Raw genomic sequence first — 25675 nt, 5'->3', positions numbered from 1 at the left:
TGACAATCTGATGACAGTTTCTTCACAAATGAAATATGTAACCTATTTAATTCATTCATGAAACTGTGAAAATCATCTCCCCTGAATTTTGTCAATGTCTAAATTTCACATAAAAAAAAAATCAAGACACATATTTCTTTTCTTTCATGAGGTACAATATGCTTTTAGTGTTCTATTTCTTCATCTAGGTGTGTACGTTTCTAAGAGAAATATGGAACCATCTGTATCTCACATGCTTAAATCTGGAGGCAGTGTTTCCTACATTCAATGTGGAATTCACTATATTCCACATATTCTCTTTCACTTATATGATGAGCAATTTGTGATCAGGAAAATTGAGGTTTTGTTTTTTCATCCCTCATATGGGATACATGCCACAGAATGTGTAGTAGGACATATGAAGTGTACATATTTCAGAAATGAAAATTTAAATGAAGACTTTGCCCATAAAATATGGAATTGTCTCTGTTTCACATATGGGATTCTTAGCACAGAAATTCTTGTATGAGATAGAGTATCCTTATATTCCGTATAAACAATATAGACACTGATTTTTTTTTCTTCTGTATGACCGACCAGGTGCTACATATCCCATATGAATAACTAGGTGTAGATTTTCCTACTGGAAATGCAGAATTCTCTGTATTTCCCTTATTAAAATATGAACCCTTGTTTGATTTCTGAAATAGGTAATGCTTTACAGTCTATATTTGAACATATGGGTTCTGTAATTTCTACATTAAAATATTATGAGATAGAATACCCTTTATATGTCATTTGAAAACCTAGGCACATATGTTCCTCCATGCAATATAGAATTCAAGGTACACAGGAATGAAATATTGAATTTTTTATGTTATATTTATGAATTTTTCATGTTACATTTATGAATTTTTCTTTGTGTACATTTTCCAACACAATATATGGATCCAATGTCTTCTGCTTTGAAAATATGGGTAATTAGTTTGCCTTCTATTTAATATTTAAATCTCTATAAGTGCAATTCATCTCAGTCACTAAATCTCTCCAACTCTTTGGGAACCCATGAACTACAGCACACCCAGGAGCCCTGTCCATCGCCAATTTCTAGAGTTCACTGATGTTCACTGAGTCAGTGATGACATCCAACCATCTTATCCTCTGCTGTCCACTTTTCCTCCTGCCTTCAATCTTTCCCCACCTCTGGAACTTCTCCAGTGAGTCATTTCTTCACATCAGGTTGCCAAATTATTGGAGTTTCAGCCTCAGTCTGAGTCCTTCCATAGAATCTTTAGGACAGATTTACTATAGGATGGACCACTTGAATCTCCTTGCTGTCCCAGAGACTCTCAAGTGTTTTCTCCAATAGGATAGTTCAAAAGCATCAAATTTCCCATGCTCGGCTTTCTCTCGAGTCCAACTCGACATCCATACATAATTACTGGGAAAACCATAGCTTTGACCAGAGGGAACTTTTTTGGCAAAGTAATGTCCCTACTTTCTAATATGCTGTCTAGGTTTCTCATAACTTTTCCCCAAGGAGCCAGTGTCTTTCAATACTCTGGCTGCATCCACCATCTGCACTGATTTCAGCAGTCCCCAAAAGGAAAGTCTGCCACTGCTTCCAAAGTTTCCTCATCTATATGCCATTCATCGATGGGACAAGCTGCCAAATTCTCAATGCTTCACAAATGAAAACATTAGCAAGTGTTTTGTAGGCAAATATTTTCAAATATGTAATATGGAATTTCTTTGTTGCAAATGTTGAAATCATAGGACATATTTTCCTAAGTGAAATATGAAATTATATGTATTATACAGTCAAAAATCTGAACATATAATTTTCTGCTTGCTATAGGACATCCTATTCTGGATAGTTCATACTAGAAACTCTGAATCATGATTTTCTGACAAAATTATGTAGTACTCTAGAATTATATAGACCAGTGGAAACAGATTTTCCTACATGCAATTTTTCATGTTTCAAGTATAGAAAAATTGGCCCAGATACTCCTACAGAAAGTATAGATTTCATTTTTTTCTGGATTTCACGTATGATGTGGTGCAAAGTTTTCATGTCACATAAGCATTCTCTATAAGTCACAATTGAAATATGTTCACTAAATGCCACATGATAGAGACAACACTGTACAAATCACATATAAAAATCTCGCTCACTTTTGAACACATGAAGCATTAAAACTTCTGTACACCATGTAAAACATTGCATCCCCACTAAGATATGAAATTCCACATCTTTCAGATAGGAAAGTCTGTGCAATGCCTTTATTCATAGAAATCTGAAAGATTATATAGCTCACATATGAAAATCAGGCTGACAGTTTACTCAGTGAAGTAGCGAAGTCTCTACATTTTACCTATGAAAACTTTGATGTTGATTTGATGCCAAGATATACTCAATGTTTTGTATTTGGTGCTAAAGAAATCTGGAAGCTGATTTACTTACATGTAATGTGTAATTATCTATACTTCCTATGTGAAAATATGGCGGGGATTTCCTGACCTAAAAATCGGAATTCTCTACATTTCATATATTACCATTTGGCATTAGTTTCCATAAGACACAGAGAACCAATATGGAACTGGAATAATATCTATTCCTAAGGGAACATCTGGGCCCCATTGTTTATTCATGAAATATGGAGCTACCTGTCTTTCTGTTGTAAGTATCAAGACATATATTTTTCTGCCGAGAAGTATGGAATTCTCTGCATCACATATATCACAATCTAGGTCATGATTCTCCCTCACAAAATTGGATTTCTCAATATTTCACGTGTAAAAATCCAACAGGAGATATTCCTATAAGAAGATTGTCAATGTCGACATTGCATAAGAACCACTGTTTCTTCAGCTACTTAAACAGCTATGCTCCCAATTTGTGTTTCTGTCCGTGTGACTTGATCTTTTGTGGGCTGTGTTTGTGTGTGTTTCTATATAGGGGTGTCTCTCACCCACTGCAGACACAGAATTGAAGTCAACAGACATGAGACGTGGAGCAAACAGAGCAGGATGTAGGAGGTTTGCAGCGACTGGGGGAGACTATTTGATACATCAGCACAATGACCGTGTCCAAGATAAGAAAAAGGAATGGATGGCCACTGAAACTTCAGGACAGTGTGTCCACTAATGTAGAATGACTTCAATAGACATGACCATGGTCAAAATTCTGGCTGTGTTGCTGTGTGTGATGGTACCTGGAAGAAGGGCTAGGTTCTTGAGGAATCATCCTAAGAAAATCATGAGTTGTGTGGTTTTAAAGCATGGACTTTAGACCCATCAGTGTGTGGCATGTGAGCTAGCCTGTGCAAATGGTGGATGAGGCCAGGGCAGGAACCACACAAGGAGTGAGGACAAGGTCCATCGGAAAAGAGCAAAGACTGGGAAGGGGAGGCACAGAAAGTGAGCCTGATGCCCTGGAGACATGTTCCACACATGTGAGAAGGAGACAGGGATAAGGGCTAAAGCTCCTAGGACCAGAGCTTTAGCCAGAGCCCTATCTCAAATATGGCTCATACTGGAAGCATGGGAAAAAAAAAAAAAACACTATGGTAAGTAAGCTCTCAGTGTGTATCCCCAGGCACTGGATGAGACTGGGTGTGAATGTGGAATGCATTTGGGCACTTACTGCCTACATGGACGTGTAGAAAGCAGAAGAAGTTCAGGTCTGTGTTGTACATGTGTTCCCCTTTGCCTGTATGTGCCTGTGAAGGAGGGAACAGGGAGAAAGCAAAGCTGGTGGGCTGTGTGCATGCAGTCACCCTGAGACAGTGAGACATGAATGCCCAGAGGGCCGCTCAGAAATGGCTGCTTTTCAGGTTCTGGGGAATGTGGAATAGTAGTCTGGACAAAAAGCTGCCTTGGTCCCATCAAATGTCCTGTCCTCCATTCTTTCCTTTCTCTGGGGTCCTGTCCTTGTGTGTGGAGTGTGGAGGGGCAAAGGCATTGGTTCACACAGTGTGCAGAGAGAGAACTTCCCAAAGCACATATTTCTCACCTGGATTTCTGTCTCCTGAATGACCTGGCAGGCTGGAAGTAACTGACTAATGGTCAATATTATAAGCTAAGGGAGTTAAAGCATGCTAGGTTCAGAAAAAGAAAGACTGTTTTTTACAGGAACAGATCACCTTAAAAGTGGTGAGAAGGTGCAACACTCAGATTAGGGAACTGTTGCACTTACCCAAGAAAAGAGTAAGTAAGGCATTTATGTGGAAAGTTACTGTTTAAGGGATATTGTTCCTCTCCAAGTTTTATCAGAGTAGTTATTTCTTAATGGCTGGGGCAAGGAATTTTGAGATTGGCCAGAGTTGGAACAGCTGAGAGCTGAGTGTAATCAACATTAAATGTTCTTCTTTTTCTTGGGTTAGATAATTCTTTCTCTTGCATAGCATGGTGGGAGTGACCTGGAGGGGAGTTTTAACTCCAAGCTATGTTGAGCCATGTAACTTTCCTTCATTCTGACCCTAAGGAATAGATAGAAAAAGAGAAAGTGAGGTGTGCACCATTAACTTTCAGGGCTTCTTTGTGCTGATAAATGAGGGTTAAGGATTTGTGGTGTGGGAAGAAGGAAGTCTTAGGCACATAGTGTTGTTGTTTGTTGGTTTCCTTCTTTTATTTTCTTTCTTTCTTTTTCTTTTTTTTGAATCCTTCAGGTTCTCGCAACAGAACAGTCCTGACATGGTCTCAGAAAATGGCTCTGATTTGACCTTGGAGGAATCTCTGGAAAAGTTTAAACAAACAAGGCCCAAAGGAAAGTAGGAGATGACAAAATTGAATGGTCCAAAAAGGGGTTTAATTCAGTTCAGTTCAGTTCAGTTCAGGCAGTCAGTCGTGTCTGACTCTGCAACCCCATGAACCACTGCAAGCCAGGCTTTCCTGTCCATCACCAGCTCCTGGAGTTCACCTAGGACCATGTCCATTGTGTCAGTGATGCCATCCAATCATTTCATCCTCTGCCCTCCCCTGTCCCCTTCTCCTCCTGCCTTCAATCTTTCCCAGCAACAGGGTCTTTTCAAACAAGTTAGTTTCTGCATCAGGTGGAAAAAGTATTTGAGCCTCCCCTTCAACATCAGTCCCTCCAAAGAACGCACAGGACTGATCTCCTTTACGATGGACTGGTTGGATCTCCTTATAGTCTAATGGACTCTCAAGAGTCTTCTCCAACACCTCAGTTTAAAAGCATCAATTCTTCTTCACTAAGCTTTCCTTATAATCTAATTCTCACATCCATACATGACCACTGGAGAAACAATAACCTTGACTGGATGGACCTTTGTTGGCAAAGTAATGTCTCTGCTTTTTAATATGCTGTCTAGTTTGGTCAAAATCTCCTTCCAAGGAACAAGCGTCTTTTAACTTCATTGTGGAAATCACCATTCACAGTGATTATGGAGCTCAGAAAATTAAAGTCAGCCACTATTTCCACTGTTTCCCCATCTATTTGTCATGAAATGATGGGACCAGATGCCATTATCTTAGTTTTCTGAATGCTGAGCTTTAAGTCAATTTTTTCTCTCTCCTTTTTTACTTTCAACAGGAGGCTCTTTAGCTCTTCTTCACTTTCTGCCATAAGGGTGGAGTCATCTGCTTATCTGTGGTTATTGATATTTCTCTAGCAATCTTGATTTCAGGTGGTGGTTTCTCCAGCCCAGCGTTTCTCAGGGTGTACTCTGCATATAAATTAAATAAGCAGTGTGACCATGGACAGCCTTGACACTCTCCTTTTCCTACTTGGAAACAGTCTGTTTTTCCTTGTCAAGTTCAAACTGTTGCCTCCTGACCTGCACACAGGCTTCTCAAGAGTCAAGTCAGGTGCTCTGTTATGCCTATCTCTTTCAGAATTTTCCATATTCTGGATTTCAGAATTTCCACTGTGTGATCCACACAGTCATAGTCTTTGGCATAGTCAATAAAGCAGAAATAGATGTGTTTGTTTCATTTTTTTTTTCCTGAAACTCTCTTGCTTTGTTTTTTTTTTTTTTTTTGATGATCCATCATATGTTTGCAATTTGATCTCAGGTTCCTCTGCCTTGTCTAAAACCAGCTTGAGCATCTCATTCATGCATTGCTGAAGCCTGGCTTGGAGAACTTTAAGCATTATTTTACTAGGGTGTGAAAAGTCTGCAGTCATGCAGAAGTTTAAGCCATCTTTGGCATTGTTTTTCTTTGGGATTGGAATGAAAACTGATTTCTCCTAGTCCTGTGGCCACTGTTGAGTGTTCCAAATTTGCTTACATATTCAGTGCAGCACTTTCACAGCATCGTCTTTCAGGATTTTAAATAGCTTAACTGGAATTTTGCTATGTCCACTAGCTTTGTTTGTAGTGATGCTTCCTAAGTTCCACTTGAATTCACATTCCAGGATGTATGGTTCTAGCTGAGTGATCATAATGTGATTATTTGGGTCATGAAGATCTTTTTTGTACAGTTTTTCTGTGTATTCTTGCCACCTCTTCTAAATATCTTCTGCTTCTGTTAGGTCCCTACCATTTCTGTTCTTTTTGTTTCCATCTTTCCATGAAATATTCCCTTGGTATCTCTAATTTTCTTGAAGATAACTCTAGTCTCTCCCATCCCATTGTTTTCCTCTATTTCTTTGCATTGATTGCCAAGGAAGGCTTTCTTGCCTCTCCTTGAGATTCTTTGGAACTCTTTATTCAAATGGGTGTATCTGTCGTTTCCACCTCTCTTCTTCTGTCAGCTATTTGTGAGGCATCCTCAGACCGGTGTTTTGCTCTTTTGCATTAATTTTTCTTGGGGATGGCCTTGATTCCTATCTCCTGTACAATGTTTTGAACCTCCATCCATAGTTCATCAGACACTGTATCAGATCTAGTCCTTTAAATCTATTTCTCACTTCCACTGTATAGGCATAGGTATTTGATTTAGGCCATGCATATATGGTCTATGGTTTTCTCCACTTTCTTCAATTTTGGCCTGAATGTAGAAATAAGGAGTTCATGATCTGAGCCACAATCAGCTCCTGTTCTTGTTTTCATTGACTCTATAGAGTCTCTCTATATTTGGCTGCAAATAATATAATCAATCCGATTTCCATGTCAACCATCTAGTGATGTCCATGTGTAGAGTCTTTTCTTGTGTTGTTGGAAGAGGGTGTTTGCTATAAGCAATGCATTCTCCTGGCAGAACTCCATTAGCCTTTGACCTACTTCATTCTGTACTCCAAGGCCATACTTACCTGTTACTCTAGTCACTTCTTAAATTCCTCCTTTTGCATTCCAGCCCCCTATAGAGAAAAAGACATGTTTTTTGGGGTGTTAGTTCTAGAATGTCTAGTAGGACTTTCTAGAACTGTTCAACATCTTCTTCAGCATTACTGGTTGGGACATAGACTTGGATTACCATGATTTTGAATTGTTTGCTTTGTAAATGAACAGAGATCATCCAGTCATTTTGGAGATTGTATACAAGTACTGCATTTTGGACTCTTTTGTTGACTATGCTGGCTACTCCATTTCTTCTAAGGGGTTCCTGCCCACAGTAGTAGGTATAATGCTCATCTGAGTTAAATTCACCTATTCCAGTCCATCTTAGTTCACTGACCCCTAGAATGCCAATGCTCACTCTTGTCATCTATTTGCCTTGATTCACAGACCTAACATTCCAGGTTTGTATGCAGTATTGTTTTTTACAGTATCAAACCTTATTTCTGTCACCAGTGACACTTACAACTGGTTCTTGTTTTTACTTTGGCTGCATGCCTTCATTCTTTCTGGAACTATTTCTCCACTGATCTCCAGTAGCATATTGGGCACCTACTGACCTAGGGGTTTCAACTTTCAGTGTCTATCTTTTTGGCTTCTCATACTGTTAAAGGGGTTCTCAAGGCAAGAATACTGAAGTGGTTTGACATTCCCTTCTCCAGTGGACCACAATGTGTCAGACCTCTCCATCATGACCCCTGGGTCATAACATCTTGGGTGAGCCCATATGACATGGCCTGGTTTCATTGAGTTAGACAAGGCTGTGGCCCATGTGGTCAGTCTGGCTAGTTGTCTGTGATTGTAATTTCAGTTTGTCTGCCCTCTGATCCCCTCTATCAGTGCCTACCATCTTACATGGGTTTCACTTACATTGGATGTGGGGCTCTCTTCATGGCTGCTCCAGCAAAGCACATCTGACCTCCTCCCCCAAACTTGGGCATGGGGTAGGTCCACTCGGTCACGCCCATTTGCCATCGTAGCTGCCGCCCCCATGTGCCATTGCAGCCACCACGCTCATCAGATTATTTAAGTCAGTCACATCGTCCTTAGTCAATTTATTAAAGTTCTGAAGGAAAGCCTTAAGTACTTTTGCAGAGGGGTGGAAAAGGGAATATGCATACAAAAGTAATGTATGGATGTTAGGCTCATCAATTTGGGCTATAATAAATATAGGACTAACAGGCTTAGCTGTCATTTTGTGTTGTGACCAGTTATATTGTTATAAAAGGAGATAGGACTATGTCGCTGATGTCTCTGGCAATGTATTACAGGCAGCTTGTTTTGGGAGCTGAGCTGCATGGAGGAGTTCAGAAATAAAAGCATTGTGAATAGGTGTGTCCTTTTAAGTGAGCAATTCCCTCTCTTGTCAGATTATAATGTTAGTATATAGTGTGTTTTAGAAATATTTGGTGTCAGTGTAAATCTTTATCTTTTAGTCTTTCGTTAGTGTTAAAACTTGTGTAACAGATACTTATCAGTCCAGTTTGTTATGAACATGTGTGACCTGTCAGTGTTTCTGACTTGCTTAGGCAAGGGAGGATAACTTTGTTGGGCTGTCCCTGAACTATAGTATATCGAGCCCCAAATGGGGCTTGTTTTTGGGCAGTGTCATCTGTGAACCAGGATGGGACTTTGGGGTCAGTAAGGGGCTGATCAGTTATATGTTCAAAGGGATTAAGTGTCATACCTAAGGTCTGAACACAGTCATGCAACAGGTGCTTCTGCTTCCAGACATGTTGTAGGGAGTAAGCTAGCAGGATTAATAGGTTTACAACACATACAAGAAAGGGATGGGTTGAGGAGGTGTATGTGTGGAGGATTTCTGGTTGTGTAGTGAGCAGAGAAAGGAAAGCCCAGTGAGAGAGTAAATCTCTGAAGGAATGAGATAAGCATGCATTTAGAGGAGCATTTTGGTTTAATCTTTGGGGTTCAGATATTGAGAGTAGTTGTAGCTAGGGCCTGGAGACAAGATGGCCATCCGAGCATGATGAGATTGAATTGTTAAGATAAGTGATCTAGAGGGCCCTTAATGTCTCTCCTTGTTTGGCACATAGCCTCTATGGCATGTCCTTGTCAAGAATGTACATAAAAGAAAAAATGTTTGATGTAGTCTGGTAAGTAAAGAGAAGGGGCCTTTAATAAATGCTTGATAAGAGTCTGTATTGGGGTGTGGAGAGAGATGGGGTAAATAAAGTTTTATCTAAGTTTTTTCAAGTGGCTTGGTAGAGATGCTTTGCATGGATGACAAAATTTGGGACCCATCTTTGGAAGTTTAATAGACTTAAGAGAGAAATAATTTTTCTTTTTTTCCTTTATTTTGGAGTGGCAGGGGGTGGCGGTGGGGGCTGGGGGCTGTGTCAAGGCTCAAATTCTCTGAGTTGGGATTATTAAGTCTTTTCAGGATTTTGTGGTCAGGGAATATTGATTTTGGGTTATTATTTGAGAGGGCTTTTAAGAAAGACCTGCATAGGTGAATGGTGTCTGGCTACTGATTGGTCTTAAGTGTCTCATACATGAAAATCTATTGGGGGAAGGTCAAGGGGCAGGTTTTGGGAATGAGGGCTGGCCAAGGTCTTGGGTACCATTTGGAAGTAAAGAATTGACATGGAATCTAAGAATGGAAGATTGATGGAAATGTGTAGCTTAGCTAGGGGATCATGCCCCATTGATGCCCATTGGGTATTGAGGGACTACTATGAAAGAATGTGTCAATGTTTCCTTACCAAAGGAACAAAGAAGATGAGGGATTATGGTAATAAAGACCTGAATTTGGATAAGAGATCTCTCTTTAGGAGTGTAAGTGGGCACTTAAGCTGATTTTTGGCCTTAAGTGGATTTCAGAGACCCCCTTGATTGGTGAATTCTGAGTCTTGAGTTGGGCCAGAATAAGAAGTTAAGAGACAGAAAGCAGTTCCAGTGTCTACTATAAAGGGGGTCTTTTTCTCAGCCCCAACCTGTCTACCCTAAGTTCTGAGCTTGTGTCTGGAACACGGGCAGGGTTGGGGGGTAGGCTGGAACCCAGGCCCCATTTTTGGAAAAACAGCTATAGGGGTGGGCTTGGGTTTTGGGGAGAATTGGGAATGTCTCCAGGGGTTCCAAGTCATCTCTGTCAACATTCCATTCTCCAGGTCTGGGAGGTGGGGACGTCCCAAGTGTTGTCAGGGCATCCCTGGCTACAGTTCAGCCTCCAGTGTCCCCACTAACTATAGGCTGGACATGGTTTTGTGGGGAGCCACGGGTTCAGGCATGTCTTAGTCCAGTGTCCTGACTGGTTGCATCAGAAATAGGGCCCAGGGGGGTCTTAAGTTTGAGTCAGGGATGACTTGGCCCAGACTGATTTTAATTGATCCTGCCAAAAAGGCATATTTAGCTTTCCTTTCATGGGCTTTTTATTTTATTATTTATTTATTTACTATTTTTATTATTTTCTCTTATCCTCTTCTTCTCTGTTTTTTAAAATCTTGAAGGCTATTGCTAGAAGGTCTCTTTGGGGGCTCTCAGGGCCCTTTTCTAGCTGGCATCATTTTAGGCGAATATCAGGGGCTGACTGACTTATGACCTGGACATGTAGGTACAGAAGTCTGATTGTAGTGGAAATATCTAGATTAGTGTAGTTTTACACTGCCTCAATAAGCCATGAAATAAAAAGAGCAGGAGTTTTATCTTTTCCTTGAGACAATTTTTATAACCTTATCATAGTTAACATGAATATGAGAGCCTTTTAGCATTTGTTTTTTCTAGTAAACAGGTGATCATATGATGCAGGTACTGGATGTTAGTATCTCCTTCTTGATATGTCCTCCATGGTTCAGTTAAACAGACTGCATCATCAACCACCAGATAAGTCTTATGTTGGTTATGAAGCTGATCATCATGAGTCTGGACAGCCCCTCATATCAGTTTCTTTTCATCAGGGTATTTCCCTGAACCTGTCAGAGTGTCGGAAGTCATCTAAAGGTCCCCATGGTGGGCATCATCATGCCCTTGACCAGCGGGCTCCAGTCCATTCCTAGCAGAGCTTCTGAATGTGGCAAGAGCCTACCCTGCCCCTGCCATGGTCACCACCATCCATGAAGGATTATTAGGGTTTCACCACACCTGCCCAGGTGTTGCAAATACTTGCAGCTGTCATTATGAATGTCTCAGAGCCTCCAGGGCAAGCTTCTGGGTGAGGAGACAGCATATGCATGCCTCTCTTCCTCCTGCAACTTAGGATGGATCAGCCTCACCATGGACAATTTCAGATCAGAGCTAAAAGGCACAACTGAGCCTCCAAGTACCTGATGCATGTCAAACATGCCTCCAACAGGCAAGAACAGTAAAGATGCTTATGCAATAATAAATATTAATGAAAACCTAGAAAGTATTTATAACACAAACCTGATTACTCAGATAATTAGTGAGGAAAAGAAAATTAATGGGTGGCACAAATGTGAAAGGTGTTGACTTGACTGCCCATGAATAAAAGCAGAAAATGGATGAATCCATCGCAACTCGGGAGTAAAGTGATTGTAAAACCAAGACTGTACCTCATAGAGTTTCTCAAAATCCTCGTCAGGAAGATTCTGGCCATGTAAATTTCATTTTCAGAAGGTTTTTCTATGCTATAAGATCCAGAACATCTTTCATCTTCCTTCACAGGTAATTAATGGAGAAAACTAGACATACTGCAGGCAAAGGAAAGAGAGGCTTAGAAAAGCAAAGGCCTCACACTGTGTGGAAACTTATTGCAACTTTGTAAATAGAGAGTAGGGAAACCAGCTGGTTTACTGTGGTAGTCTCAACAGTGAGAGGAGTAAATGTTTCTCGTCCTATTTTAAAAGATAATACAGACAGACTTCAGAGATATTCTTAAGTTGGGCTCCAGACCCTTACAATGAAGCAAATATTGTAATAAAACAAGACATAGGAATGCTTTGGTTTCCCAGTGCATATAAATTTGTCTTTACACTACACTTGAGTCTATCAAGTGTGCAATAATAATGTCTAATAATAGTGTCTAAGAAAACAATGCACAGATCTTATTTTAAATTAAAAAATGCTAGCCATCATCTGAGCCATCAGAGTGCTAGCAGCAATGTGAGTAAAATCAAGGATCATTGACCACAGATACCATAACAAATGTGATGGTGAAAAAGTTTGAAATACTGTGAGAATCACCAAATGTGAGACACAAAGAGACAACATGAGAAAGTACTGTTGGAAGAATGTCACTAACAGACTAACTAATGGCACTAATGTCTTGAGAGGGCTGCCAAGATTTTTAATTTGTTAAAAACAAAACAAAACACCAGGATCTGTGAAGCACAGTTCAGCCAAGTATGTCTACACACGGGTTTCCCAGGTGGCTCAGTGGTCAGGAGGAAACCTGCCAATGAATGGAGACACAGGAGACGCAGGATCGATCCCTAGGTGGGGAAGATCCCTTGGTGGAGGAAATGACAACCCACTTCAGTATTCTTGCCTGGGGAATTCATGGACAGAGGAGCCTGGTAGGTTGGGGTGCATGGGGTCACAAAGAGTCAAACCCGACCTAGTGACTAAACAAGGTCTATGCACAGATATTTGTTTCTACTTCGAGAAGACACAGCCAATGTTCACAGTACTAATTATGGCTTTTGAAAACAAATGAAAGCACAGTGAAAAGTGTTGCACCCACAAGCTCTAAGTGAGGAACTGGGGCTACTGGGGACAGTAAAATTTTCCTAAAACGTGTGGGCTCTTGTCAGATCTTCAGACTTCCCTAGAGCATACTAAACATACTTGGGAATCATGGGAGGTTCCCTGATAGCTCAGCTGATAAAGAATCCAATTGCAATGCGGGGGAATCTGGTTCAATTTCCTGGGTCAGAAAGATACCCTGGAAAAGAGGTTAGCTACCCACCCTCTCCAGTGTTCTTGGGCTTCCCTTGTGGCTCAGCTGGTAAAGAATCTTCCTGAAATTCAGGAGATATGGGTTTGATCCCTGGGTTGATAAGAGCCCTTGGAGAAGGGAAAGGCTACGCATTCCAGATTCTGGCCTGGAAAATTTTCCGTGGGCTCTGCATAGATTCACAACGAGTCAGACACAACCCAGCGATTTTCAGTTTTCAGGTAGTTTGTCTGCCCTGCTGGTGGCTAAAACAGTAGGTGTTTTTTTTTTCTTTTTAATTTTTTTCCCTTATTCTTCTTTTTAAAAATAATTTATTTTTATATTTATTTAATTGACTGCATCGGGTCTTAGTTGTGGCATGCCAGGATCTTTATTGCACCTGTGGCGTCTTTCCTTGCATCTAGTTGTGGTGTTCAGGCTTACTTGCTACACAAAATTCCCATGACCAGGGTTCGAACTGGCATCTCCTGAGTTGCAGGAGAACTTAACCACTGGACCACCGGGGAAGTGGCCCCCGGGGTTGTCTGGATGAGAGAGGGGAGGACGTTTGACTGAGAGCTGGTTTCTGCTATCACAGTCACTGGGACCGGATCCAGCAGGAAAGCGTGCGGGGACCAAACGCTCTGGCGCCACCTAGAGTTCTCAGGTGGAACAGACACAAGAGGGGAGATATAAACCGCTCATCTGACTTGTGTTTCTTCCTACACAATATAAACACTTGGTGGTGATGGTGGTTTAGTCGCTAAGTCATGCACGACTCTTGTGATTCCATGGACAAAGGAGCCTGGCAGGCAGGCTACAGTCCATGAGATTCTCCAGGCAATAATACTGGAGTGGGTTGCCATTTCCTTCTCCAATAAGCACTTGAGCGGCCTTTAACCACCAGGAGCCCGCCAGCGAAGGGCCATGAAGGGCGGGCAGGCCACCAGTGAACCAGTGAAGTCGATCAGTCATGCTCGGCTCTTTGCAATCCCATGGACTGTAAGCCTATCACACTCCTTCATTCATGGGATTTTCCCCAGGCAAGAGTACAGGAGTGTGTTGCCATTTCTCTTCTCCAGGGGATCTTTCCGATCCCAGGGATCAAACCCAGGTCTCCTGCACTGCAGGCATATGCTTTGCTGTTGAGCAACCAGGCATGGGCCACAGGATGTGCCAAAACAGGCAAGTGAGATGCCCCAATGTGAGTGGACAAGGGATACCTGCTCTGGGTTGTATAGGTAGGGAAGGCCCATACTGAAGGTAAAGTGCCTTTGAGCCCTTGGGGACGCAGAGCCCCCAGAAGAAATCAGACCGGAGTGGACCTGAGTGCTATGAAAGGAATGCCCCGCTCCCACCGCGGGCCACAGTCAGAACCTAGGCAGCTTGGCTGCGTGAGACTGGCAAAGACGTCTGCCCCTTTACCAGAGGAAGGAGGATGGCATAGCTCAGCCCAGAGATAGGCAAAGCCATGTAGGCAGTGATGGTCGTAGAAAAGGGCACAGATCTGGCCATTGCAGGGGGTGCTCACACCCCTGGTGTGGGGAGCTCTGAACTCCAGCAGCTCTGCAAACAGAACGGGGCTGAGTCCAAGCCATGTCCACAGGGAGATTAACAATGTGACTGGTCACCCCAGCAAATAGGAGAGCCATACCATTTACTCCAATAGCTACTACGGCTTGAACATCTTACAAAAAATATGCACACTGTAGAAAATGTGGCACATTTAAAAATTGGAAGGCAGTTCTATTTCCAGCTTTTTAAGAAATCTCCACACTGTTTTCCATAGTGGCTGTACTAATTTGCATTCCCACCAACAGTGTAAGAGGGTTCCCTTTTCTCCACACCCTCTCCAGCATTTATTGCTTGTAGACTTTGGGATAGCAGCCATCCTGACTGGCGTATAATGGTACCTCATTGTGGTTTTGATTTGCATTTCTCTGATAATGAGTGATGTTGAGCATCTTTTCATGTGTTTGTTAGCCATCTGTATGTCTTCCTTGGAGAAATGTCTGTTGAGTTCTTTGGCCCATTTTTTGATTGGGTCATTTATTTTTCTGGAGTTGAGCTGGAGGAGTTGCTTGTATATTTTTGAGATTAATCCTTTGTCTGTTGCTTCATTTGCTATTATTTTCTCCCAATCTGAGGGCTGTCTTTTCACCTTGCTTATAGTTTCCTTTGTTGTGCAAAAGCTTTTAAGTTTCATTAGGTCCCATTTGTTTATTTTTGCTTTTATTTCTGAAATTCTGGGATGTGGGTCATAAAGGATCCTGCTGTGATTTATGTCGGAGAGTGTTTTTCCTATGTTCTCCTCTAGGAGTTTGATAGTTTCTGGTCTTACATTTAGATCTTTAATCCATTTTGAGTTTATTTTTGTGTATGGTGTTAGAAAGTGTTCTAGTTTCAATCTTTTACAGGTGGTTGACCAGTTTTCCCAGCACCACTTGTTAAAGAGGTTATCTTTTTTCCATTGTATATCCTTGCCTCCTTTGTCGAAGATAAGTTGACCACAGGTTCGTGGATTTATCTCTGGGCTTTCTATTCTGTTCCATTGATCTATATTTCTGTCTTTGTGCCAGTACCATACTGTCTTGATGACTGTGGCTTTGTAGTATAGTCTGAAGTCAGGCAGGACCCAGCAATCCCACTTCTGGGCATACACACCAAGGAAACCAGATCTGAAAGAGACACGTGCACCCCAATGTTCATCGCAGCACTGTTTATAATAGCCAGGACATGGAAGCAACCCAGATGCCCATCAGCAGACGAATGGATGAGGAAGCTGTGGTACATATACACCATGGAATATTACTCAGCCATTAAAAAGAATTCATTTGAATCAGTTCTAATGAGATGGATGAAACTGGAGCCCATTATACAGAGCGAAGTAAGCCAGAAAGATAAAGACCATTACAGTATACTAACACATATATATGGACTTTAGAAATATGGTTAATGATAACCCTATATGCAAAACAGAAAAAGAGACTCAGATGTAAAGAACAGACTTGTGGACTCTGGGAGAAGGCGAGGGTGGGATGTTTCAAGAGAACAGCATTGAAACATGTATATTATCTAGGGTGAAACAGATAACCAGCCCAGGTTGGGTACATGAGACAAGTGCTAGGGCCTGGTGCACTGGGAAGACCCAGAGGGATTGGGTGGAGAGGGAGGTGGGAGGGGGGACTGGGATGGGGAATACATGTAAATCCATGGCTAATTCATTTCAATGTATAACAAAAACTACTGTAATGATGTGAAGTAATTAGCCTCCAACTAATAAAAATAAATGGGAAAAAAAATTAAAAAAAAATAAAAATTGGAAGGCAGGTATGACAACAGAGGATAGTAACTCATAACCTAAAGCTGTCCATGAGAAACATCTTTGCATTTCTTTCCCTCTGTTTCAGAGAGTTCAAAATGTTCTGAAAACTTGGTGTGGTCTTTCTCTCTGCAGCCTGCCAGGTTGGGTGAGCATTTCTCCATGCCACTGCCACTCTTCTGAAATGTCTTCTTTGTGGCCCTGTGGCATGCAGTATCCCAGTTCCTGAGCTGGGACCAAACTTAGACCCTCTACTTCGGAAGCACGGGGTCTTAACCTCTGGACCAAACAGGAAAGTACCTTAAGTGTCACTTTTAATATGCCTAGTATTCCTTCCACATAAATTCTGAAAATCTCTGGTGTTGGCTAGTAAAACACTAGCTTGTCTAGTTTTGAAATCAATTTATCTGTCCTAAGGAGCGTTCCATGAAACCTTTTCCATAAGGTGCACACCAAAATTAATCTCAGTTTGAAAAAGAAACTGTACCCCACCAGGCTCCTCTGTCCATAGAATTTCCAGGCAAGAATACTGAAGTGGGTTGCCGTTTCCTTCTCTAGGGGATCTTCCCAACTCAGGGATCGAACTCAGGTTCCCTGCACTGTGAGGAGACTCTCTGACCTCTGAGCCACAAGGGAATCCCAGTATACTTCATTTTTAAAAATAATTTTACATGGAAGGTAGTGCATATTTTTAAGGAAGAGGTTTAGGTCACAAATATTAAAAATACTAGTATAGAACTGAAAATTAAGAATGGATCTATATATTGAAAATTCATTTTTTTAAAAAAGGAATTATTAAAAGAAGGATTTGAGCAAAATGTTCACAATCTCTCAGAATTCTTCTTTCAAAAATAAATAAACAGATAAAAATCACGTGAGTGCTGGGTTATTTTCCTAACCTTTCCAAATGCAGATAAACAGCTGCTGCCTCAGAAAATAAGCACAGCCTGCATGTGGTCCCTGCAAGCATGGTGGGCCTGACAATATTGTGTCTACAGGCTGGGAGGCCAGTGAGGAAGACAGAGCCTGGCTGGACACCACAACAGGGGAACCACAGGGTGTGTGGGCTGCAGGTGATGCTGGCCATGGGAAGACTTCTTGGGAAATAAAACTGACAGTGATGCTTGAGAGCATCTTGAAAGAAAGAGTCAGAGTGGATGGCAGTGGGGAGGGCCTTGCAGATAAAGGAGAGCCTGGAAAGTCCTGCAAATGCTTCCCACTGAATACTGGTGTAGCCGAGATGAGCTCCAGGCAGGGAGCCCCTAGAGCTTCAGGACTCAGGGTGACAGAGGTCTGCACGATGCTGACAATATGCCCGGACTGAAGGAGAACAAAAACTGTTTATTAAGCGTTTTGAAGTCAACATATGCAAAAGCATCACCCTACAGACACTAGGAGAAGAATCTTGAGAGTCCCTGTGTCTGCAAGGAGATCCAACCAGCCCATCCTAACGGAGATCAGCCCTAAATCAGAAGAACTGATGCTGAAGCTGAAACCCCAATACTCTGGCCACCTGATGAGAACTGACTCATTGGAAAAGACCCTGATGCTGGGAAAGATTGAGGGTGAGAGAAGAAGGGGACAACAGAGGATGAGATGGTTGAATGGCATCAGCAACTCGATGGACATGAGTTTGAGCAGACTCCATGAGATAGTGATGAACAGGGAGGCCTGATGTGCCACAGTCCATGGTGTCACCAAGAGTTGGAAACAACTGAGGCTTTAAACAACAATAGATCCTGAATGAAGCCTTTCCCTGAGCTGCAGCTGCCTTCCTGCCCAGGTCAAGCCTCTCTGTCTCCAGAAGTGTCTCTGCCTCCCATCACTCCAAGGTGCCTGCAGCACAGCTCTGCACATCATGCCTTTGCTCTGCAATCTTCAGCTGCTCCCAGTAGCCAAGGAGCAACAACCAGGCCCCTGCAGGAATGAAGATTCCACAAGAGTCTTGTTGTGGCATTAAGACCATGAGAAAGTTCAAATACGGGAAAACAAAGATAGATTCCAGTCAAATGGCAGTTACAAAATTAGGCTAATAATAATGAAAATAATGCAAACTGAAAGGAGTCCAGTAAAAGTAAAATACAGTAATTGAACCAACAAATAGAGAAAATCTATATTTACTTGTTAAGAACAAAACTATAGCTTACACTTGAAAGCAAAACTAAATCATCTAGCCAAGGAGGATTAAACTAATGAAAATAAAACTAACAAATATAGATAGGAAAGTAAAGAAGAGAAAGAAAGTATTGATGTGCAGATTTAAGTAGAGGGAATTGAAGATGACTTCTATATGTTAGAGGTTAACTACAGGGGAAAAGAAAGGTAGGGTAGGCAAACAAAGGAATAAATTTGAAAACATATAATAGGTTGAAAAAATTTTAAATTCAAATTATAAGAAAGAGGAAAAAAATGTGGAAGAAGAAGAAAACAAACAAACCAACAAACAAACAATTAAAAAGAAATCAGCCAAACTTCACAGTGTAGAGCCAGGTGTTTATAGAAACAATAAAATGTGTGAGTGAAATTACACATATACATATACAGCCATTAGGAAAATCAAGAGTCCAAAAAAATAGGGGAAAATAGTTCGACCTGTCACACACAGAAAACCAAAAATTACATCTACCAGAATAGTAATTAAGGACAAACAGGAAAACAAAACTAGATAATAAGGCCAATTGAGAAGTAAAACAATGAAAATAAAACTAATAATACATGATAGGAAAGGAAATAATACATATGCAAAGGCAAAAGAGGTGGAGGAATGAGATTACAGATTAACCAGAAGGGGGAAAGAAGAGGAAGATAGGCAAAGAAAGGAGTAAATGTAGAAAACAATAAAAATGTTAAAATATTAAAGAAATTTAAGGTTCAAAAGGGGGAACAAATGGAAGAAGACAATAAAAACGAGAAAACAATACAAAACTCGAGAGAGCAGCAAAAGCCTAAGGTAGAAACAGAGGTGGATAACAAAAATAAAAACTGTGACCGAATATACACATACACGTATACACCCGTAAGGAATATCAAAGCATTCCAAGAAAAATAAAATGCATTAAACTGATTGAGCGAAAAAAGGAAACCAAAAGTTGATCTATCATAACAAAATTAACTAAAGAAGAAGCTGGAAAACAAAAACTACAGCAAGGTCCTAGTTGGGGAATAAAGCAGTTAAAATAGAACTAACAAATATGTTGAGAGAATGGAAAAGAAAGAATAGATATGGAATCTTAAACAGAGGTAGATAAAGATGATTAATATACAGGGGAAAAGCAGATTAGGAATAACAAACAAAGAATAAAATTATAAAAAAATTAAGAGGTTTAAAAAGTTAAAAATTAGAAGAAGACTGAAGAAACAATAAAAGGAAGATTCTACAGAACTGCAACAGACCAACATAGAAGCAGAGGTTTATAACAGGAATAAAAATGTGAGAGAGGAAATTTAAAAAAAAATGCTCAAAAGCTTCATTTGACTTCATAGTGCCAATAAAATTGTCAACTACAACAGTAGGAGTGAGGGTGGGAAGAAGGAGAGGAAAAAATCCAAAAGAATCTACAGAGCAAGTTAAAAGAGAAGAACAATACATGTTTATCTTGAGTCATTGCTGCCAGAGTCCTTTCCCACGCTTGTCTTCACAGTCCACCTCACCTTCTACGATACCCTTCATCATTGTGCTGATCTCTGGACCTACTGTGCAGGCAGCTCACAATCTAATCTGGTTCCACTCCTGTGTGTTCTTGCCTCCAATATTCACAGGAATCAGAACTAGTGCCTTTTCTTTTGTTGTTGTTGTTGGTTTGTTTGTTTGTTTGTTTGGAGGAACTGTCAATGACCTTTTATAGATTGCATAGACAGTCTTCCTAGTTGATAGTGTGGATTTAATCTGCAGTTTGTACACCTGGTTGGAAGGTTCTGGGTCTTCTTCCTTAGCTACACTGCTGCTGGGTTTCAATTGTGGTTTTATTTCCATCTCTGCATGTGGTTTGTCCACTGGGATTTGCTCCTGAGGTGGCCCTGGAGGCTTTGGGTTTGCCCATGTGAGGGCCAGGTGTGGAGGTGGTGCAGCTGCTTGGGTCACAGGCTTTCTGACATCGCCAGCCACTCAGAGGTTTGCCAATTAGGACAGCAGGTAATATAGTGCTCTAGAAAGGTATGGCAATCAGTATTGGCCAACATGCTCCAGTATTCTTGCATGGAGAACCCACTTCCAGATAGAGAGTCCTGCCATAGTCTACAGGGTAGAAAAGTGTCTGAAACTACCCAAGACCCTGAGAGCAAAGATGAAAGAGTCTTTAGCACTGGCAGCTCTGTCTGAGTGAGAGTTGAGCATGAAGGTGACACAGTTGCTTGCCTTGTGGGGACCGAGGCAGTGCCAAGTTTCCAGGGACCTGGACTGCCTCCACAGAAGGAATTATGGTGCTATCAGAATCTTTCTTTGAGCTTATTGTAGCTGGCAATCAGAAGGCCTCTTTGGCTAGTATTTCTCCATAGTTACATGCATTCAGGCACTTCGAGAGTTCTCTGGTCTGGAGTCCTTCTCTGTCATTGAGTGTGCCAGGCAAATAGAGGGCGGCCCCCAGGCTGGGGTCATATTCTGTAGTTTGGAGTATCAGTCACCTAAAGGAGCACTTTGGGTGTAGTCTTACTCAGTAGTACAGGGATTAAAGTCCTTGATGAGCCAGTCTCTCTATTATTCAGTTGTGATAAAGGCATGTGGGGAGCAAGAGGCTAGGGTGATGACTCCACCCTACACATGACTCAGTGGTGTCACCTCTTTCCATGGCTGCCTGGCTTACCTCCACAAGCTTTTCCCACACAATTTTCTCATTTGAACACTCCATCAATTTGTCTATAACCAGTAGACTGCAGACCATGGGCAGGGATTTCTCCACAATCTCTATGAAGCTGCTGCACCTTCTAAAGGACCTGTGCCCCTCTCTGGAGTGTGAATGGCTGTGGAAAGTACTGTCTCATTCTCATTCCATTTAGGCTGCCACAGATCAACTGTTTGACTCTCAGCCTGAAGTGTTTCTCCTCTGATCCAGACAGTTGCTCCCATGTGGAGATCAGACACCTACTTCAGGTCTCCCACCCCCTGAGGGCAGGTCCAGTCCTACTAACACTCATGTTTACCCCCTAGTTCTTTCATCCTACTGAATTTTTGTGGTTCCATATATTATTTCCTCTCTTCGGGCAGTCCTGTCTGCTCTCAACTGAGGTTCTGCAAGCACTTGTGTCTGAAGGTGTATTCCTGATGGACCCGTGGAGAGAGATGTACTCCCTGCTCCCCTCCACCTCCACCATCTGGTTCTTCTCAACATTTTGACTGTTAGAAATAAGACTGCTATGAACATTCATGTGTGTCCTAGGTGAGTAAGCAACCAGAGGACACCAGGAAGAGAGCACTTCATGGAAACCAGTGGAAATCCCACCAAGTCAATAAAGACTGTCTCCCAGGGGTACATCTCAGGTTGGCTGAACCTGCTAGTCAATTAGGAACACAGGGACTGTGGTGAAGTACACAACTCATCCCCCTATCCTCCAGAGCCAACAGCCTCAAAGAGAGAACTTAGGAGCTATATGGGTGGGCATGATTACTCAGTGTTTCCTCCAAGAAGCTGAAAGCTTGTGGTAGCTATTCATGGTAATGCATTCCACCATGGCCTCAATTGTGAGGTAAAACCCAAAGGAGGTTCTGGCAGGAAAACAGGATGAGAAATTTGTGAGGGTGCATGTTGAGAAGACCTTTGCATTGAGGCTCACACACCACAGGGCAAGCTGCACGCCTTCTTTCCTGGGAATACTAGTCACTCGCTGGCGGTCATTTCCTTCTTGGGGTCATCCAGCACAACCCAAACATGCATTTGTCTGCCTCATCCGCATCACCATGTTAAAAGGAAGCCTGGCTATTACACCTAGGGAGGTGACCATTAGTCCTCGAGTTGAAACAAGACAGTGCCAAGTGGAGCAAGAGCAAGTGGATGTATTCAGTGCATTCTCACAGCTTGAGGACAGGGGTTTCAGACTGGAGACTAGAAAACTGAGGAGAGCTAGATGAAGACTGAGAAAAGGAGGTGGGATGGAAAAGCTTTCTCATAAGTGGCCCAGAATTAAATGATCTACAAGGTGCATTAACACCAGTTGTAGGAGGAAAGTGAAATCATTCTAATTTCCACAGCCTAGTTATCATGGAGTGATTTGAGGCAAGATAACTAAAAGTAGATAATGTAACATGAGAGAGAATTGAATGAAAGGCTGAAAACCGGCTGTGAGGCTCGGTTTGGAGGAGACACACTATCCTTGCCATGTGACAAATCTGTGTTGACTTAGAGAGATGAGGATGGCAGTTGAGACTGGCAGGCTCTTTAGAATCATAAAAAATGCCTAATTTCTGCCAGCAAATTATCTGAGCTGCTCCACATCCACTCTCAGAGTTTTCAGAATGAGGCTTTGTGATGCCAAGGCTCATGGAGGGCTGCTATTGGCTAGGGAAAGGACCGACTGATGTCATAATCATAAGGGTGTGGTCCCCTATGTATAGGCATGCTCAGTGGCTCTGGAGCAGACCACTGGGAGTCTTCAAAATGAATAAGGTGGCCTGGGTGGCCCTGCCCCGTGCCACGCACCATGGCCTCTGAGGATCTGTACGAGGTTGAAAGGATCCTTGATAAGAGGAAAAGCAACAAAGGGAAGACGGAGTATTTAGTTCAGTGGAAAGGCTACAACAGCCAGGACGACACCTGGGAGCAAGAGCAACACCTGGTGAACTTTGAGGAGTGCATCCACGACTTCAACCGCTGCCACAGTGAGAAGCAGAAGGATGGCACCTTCTCCAGAGCCAACCGGACCTCTGTGAACAATGGCCAGAAGTGGATTTCCAGATCCACCAACAGCCACTTCTCCAAGGCTGCCCCCAGGGCCCTAGTGGTGGGCAAGGAGCAGGAGGCCAAGAGCAGCCTGCTGGTTACCACCAGCCAGAAGTTCAGGAAGAGCCCCATGCCAGGCATGGCCACCTGCAAGAACACGGACCTGGCCCAGTCTGACATCAGGATCCTCATGCCCAAGTATCCCATCAAGGCCAGCACCGTGGTGCACAGCTTTCAGGATGAGAGCCCCGAGAAGCTGGACGCTGTAGAGCAGGGGCTGGAGGACACAGCCGCCATGAAGGCTAAGGCCAAGAAGCCAGGTAGGGGCCCTTCTGGGTGCGGTGGTGGTGTGGGCATGGATGGGGAGCTGGCCATGGATACACCTGCTGGTGCAGCAGGCGATGGCCCCGTGAAGGTGGCCACAGCAACAGGGCTGGCCGTGAATGGGAAAGACACCTCCCCGTTCATGGATGCCCTAATGCCTAACGGGATGACCTCCCTGCAAAACGTCAGTCACGGGCGTGACGGCCGGGAAGAGGAAGTTCATCGAGGACAGGCGAGACCAGCCCTTTGACAAGCTGCTGCGCTTGCACGTGCGGCAGACGGAGAGCGCCTACAGGTACCGGGACATCGTGGTCCGGAAGCAGGACGGCTTCACCCACATCCTGCTGTCCACCAAGTCGTCCGAGAACAACTCGCTGAACCCGGAGGTCATGAAAGAGCTGCAGAGTGCACTGAGAAGGGCCGGGGCCAACGGCAGAAAGCTGGTGCTTCTCAGCGCCATGGGCAGCGTCTTCTTCTGTGGCCTGGACTTCGTTTACTTCATCCGGCGCCTGACAGATGAAAGCAAGAGGGAGAGTGCCAGGATGGCCGAGGCCATCAGAAACTTCGTGAACGCCTTCATCCAGTTCAAGAAGCCTATTGTCGTAGCTGTGAATGGCCCGGCCATTGGGCTAGGAGCATCCATCCTGCCTCTCTGTGATGTGGTCTGGGCCAATGAAAAGGCGTGGTTCCAGATGCCCTATACCACCTTCGGACAGAGTCCAGATGGCTGTTCCACCGTCATGTTCCCCAAGATTATGGGAGGAGCATCTGCCAATGAAATGCTGCTCTGCAGGGGGAAGCTAACAGCACAGGAGGCATGCTGCAAAGGGCTGGTCTCCCAGGTTTTCTGGCCTGGGACTTTCACCCAACACATCATGGAACACATCAAGGAGCTTGCCTCTTGCAAACCTGTTGTATTGGAGGAATCCAAGTCCCTTGTGCGCTGCAACATGAGGTTGGAGCTGGAGCAGGCCAACGAGCGGGAGTGCGAGGTGCTGAAGAAGATCTGGGGCTCGGCGCAGGGCATGGACTCCATGCTCAAGTACCTGCAGAGGAAGATCGACGAGTTCTAATGGCCAGGTCACCCGACCTCACCTGGCTGCACTGCGCGGGACCTCACAGCCCGGGCCAGACCCGACAGGACCTCTCGTTTGGAAGCATGACTTGAGACAGCCAAACTATGTATTTCCAAGAAGTTTTTAAGTACTGTAACTTTATTTATTTATTTTTAATTTTTTATTAGTTGGAGGCTAATTACTTTACAATATTGTAGTGGTTTTTGTCATACACTGACATGAATCAGCCATGGATATACATGTATTCCCCATCCCAATCCCCCCTCCCACCTCCCTCTCCACCCAATCCCTCTGGGTCTTCCCAGTGCACCAGGTCTGAGCACTTGTCTCATGCATCCAACCTGGGCTGGTGATCTGTTTCACCCTAGATAATATACATGTTTCGATGCTGTTATAAATAATTACAAAACTCCTTTGTCCAAACATCATTATTTTATGCTTAATACACACAAGTATAAAAGTATAATGGTGAGCTCTGGGCTGCTCCTTGAGCTCTAATTTTTGTATCTTCAGCTAGTACTGTCTAAAAAAAAAAAAAGTGCTTTTTTGGTTCGGGTGCCAGCAAAGTCTGAAAGAATGTTTGTTTTCCCTTGTTTTTTTCCTTCTGGAAGCTAAGAAAGACGTGTTAGCCAGCCTCACCATCCTCATCCCAAATCGAAAGATGGAAAGATCTGAGATGTGCCGTTATCTCCAAGAGGTCCAAAGCCTTAGCGATCAAAAATTCTAAATCAAATGGAAGACTTAATTTTAGGATGAGTACTTCTGGTTAAACACCCACTGATGGACATAGCCCCCAAAGTAAAATACACCTGGGATCCATGCTGAGATATCAGTTGATTGTCCCCTCTTTTTAAATGTTTGATTCTTTCCCAGTTAACAGGAAGAAACCACTCTCTCTAGGGGAAAGCTTGTTTTGCAATATTAGTGAATCACTGACTAGCTTCAGTATGGTATCTTAAGTTATAAGTTAAACTTAGCGAGTTTATAATTAGTTTTTCTAACCCTTTAGA

General features: G+C 42.8%; 1 pseudogene; it reads left to right on the top strand.

The window, feature by feature from the left end:
* Window positions 1-22697: 22697 nt before the first annotated feature.
* On the top strand, window positions 22698-24950 carry LOC110141946 (chromodomain Y-like protein pseudogene; annotated as a pseudogene).
* The last annotated feature ends 725 nt before the right edge of the window (window positions 24951-25675 follow it).

Source organism: Odocoileus virginianus, unplaced genomic scaffold (genome assembly GCF_023699985.2).
Source record: "Odocoileus virginianus isolate 20LAN1187 ecotype Illinois unplaced genomic scaffold, Ovbor_1.2 Unplaced_Contig_47, whole genome shotgun sequence".
NCBI classification, from domain to species: Eukaryota; Metazoa; Chordata; class Mammalia; order Artiodactyla; family Cervidae; genus Odocoileus; species Odocoileus virginianus.
This window is presented reverse-complemented; position numbering and strand designations above follow the sequence as displayed.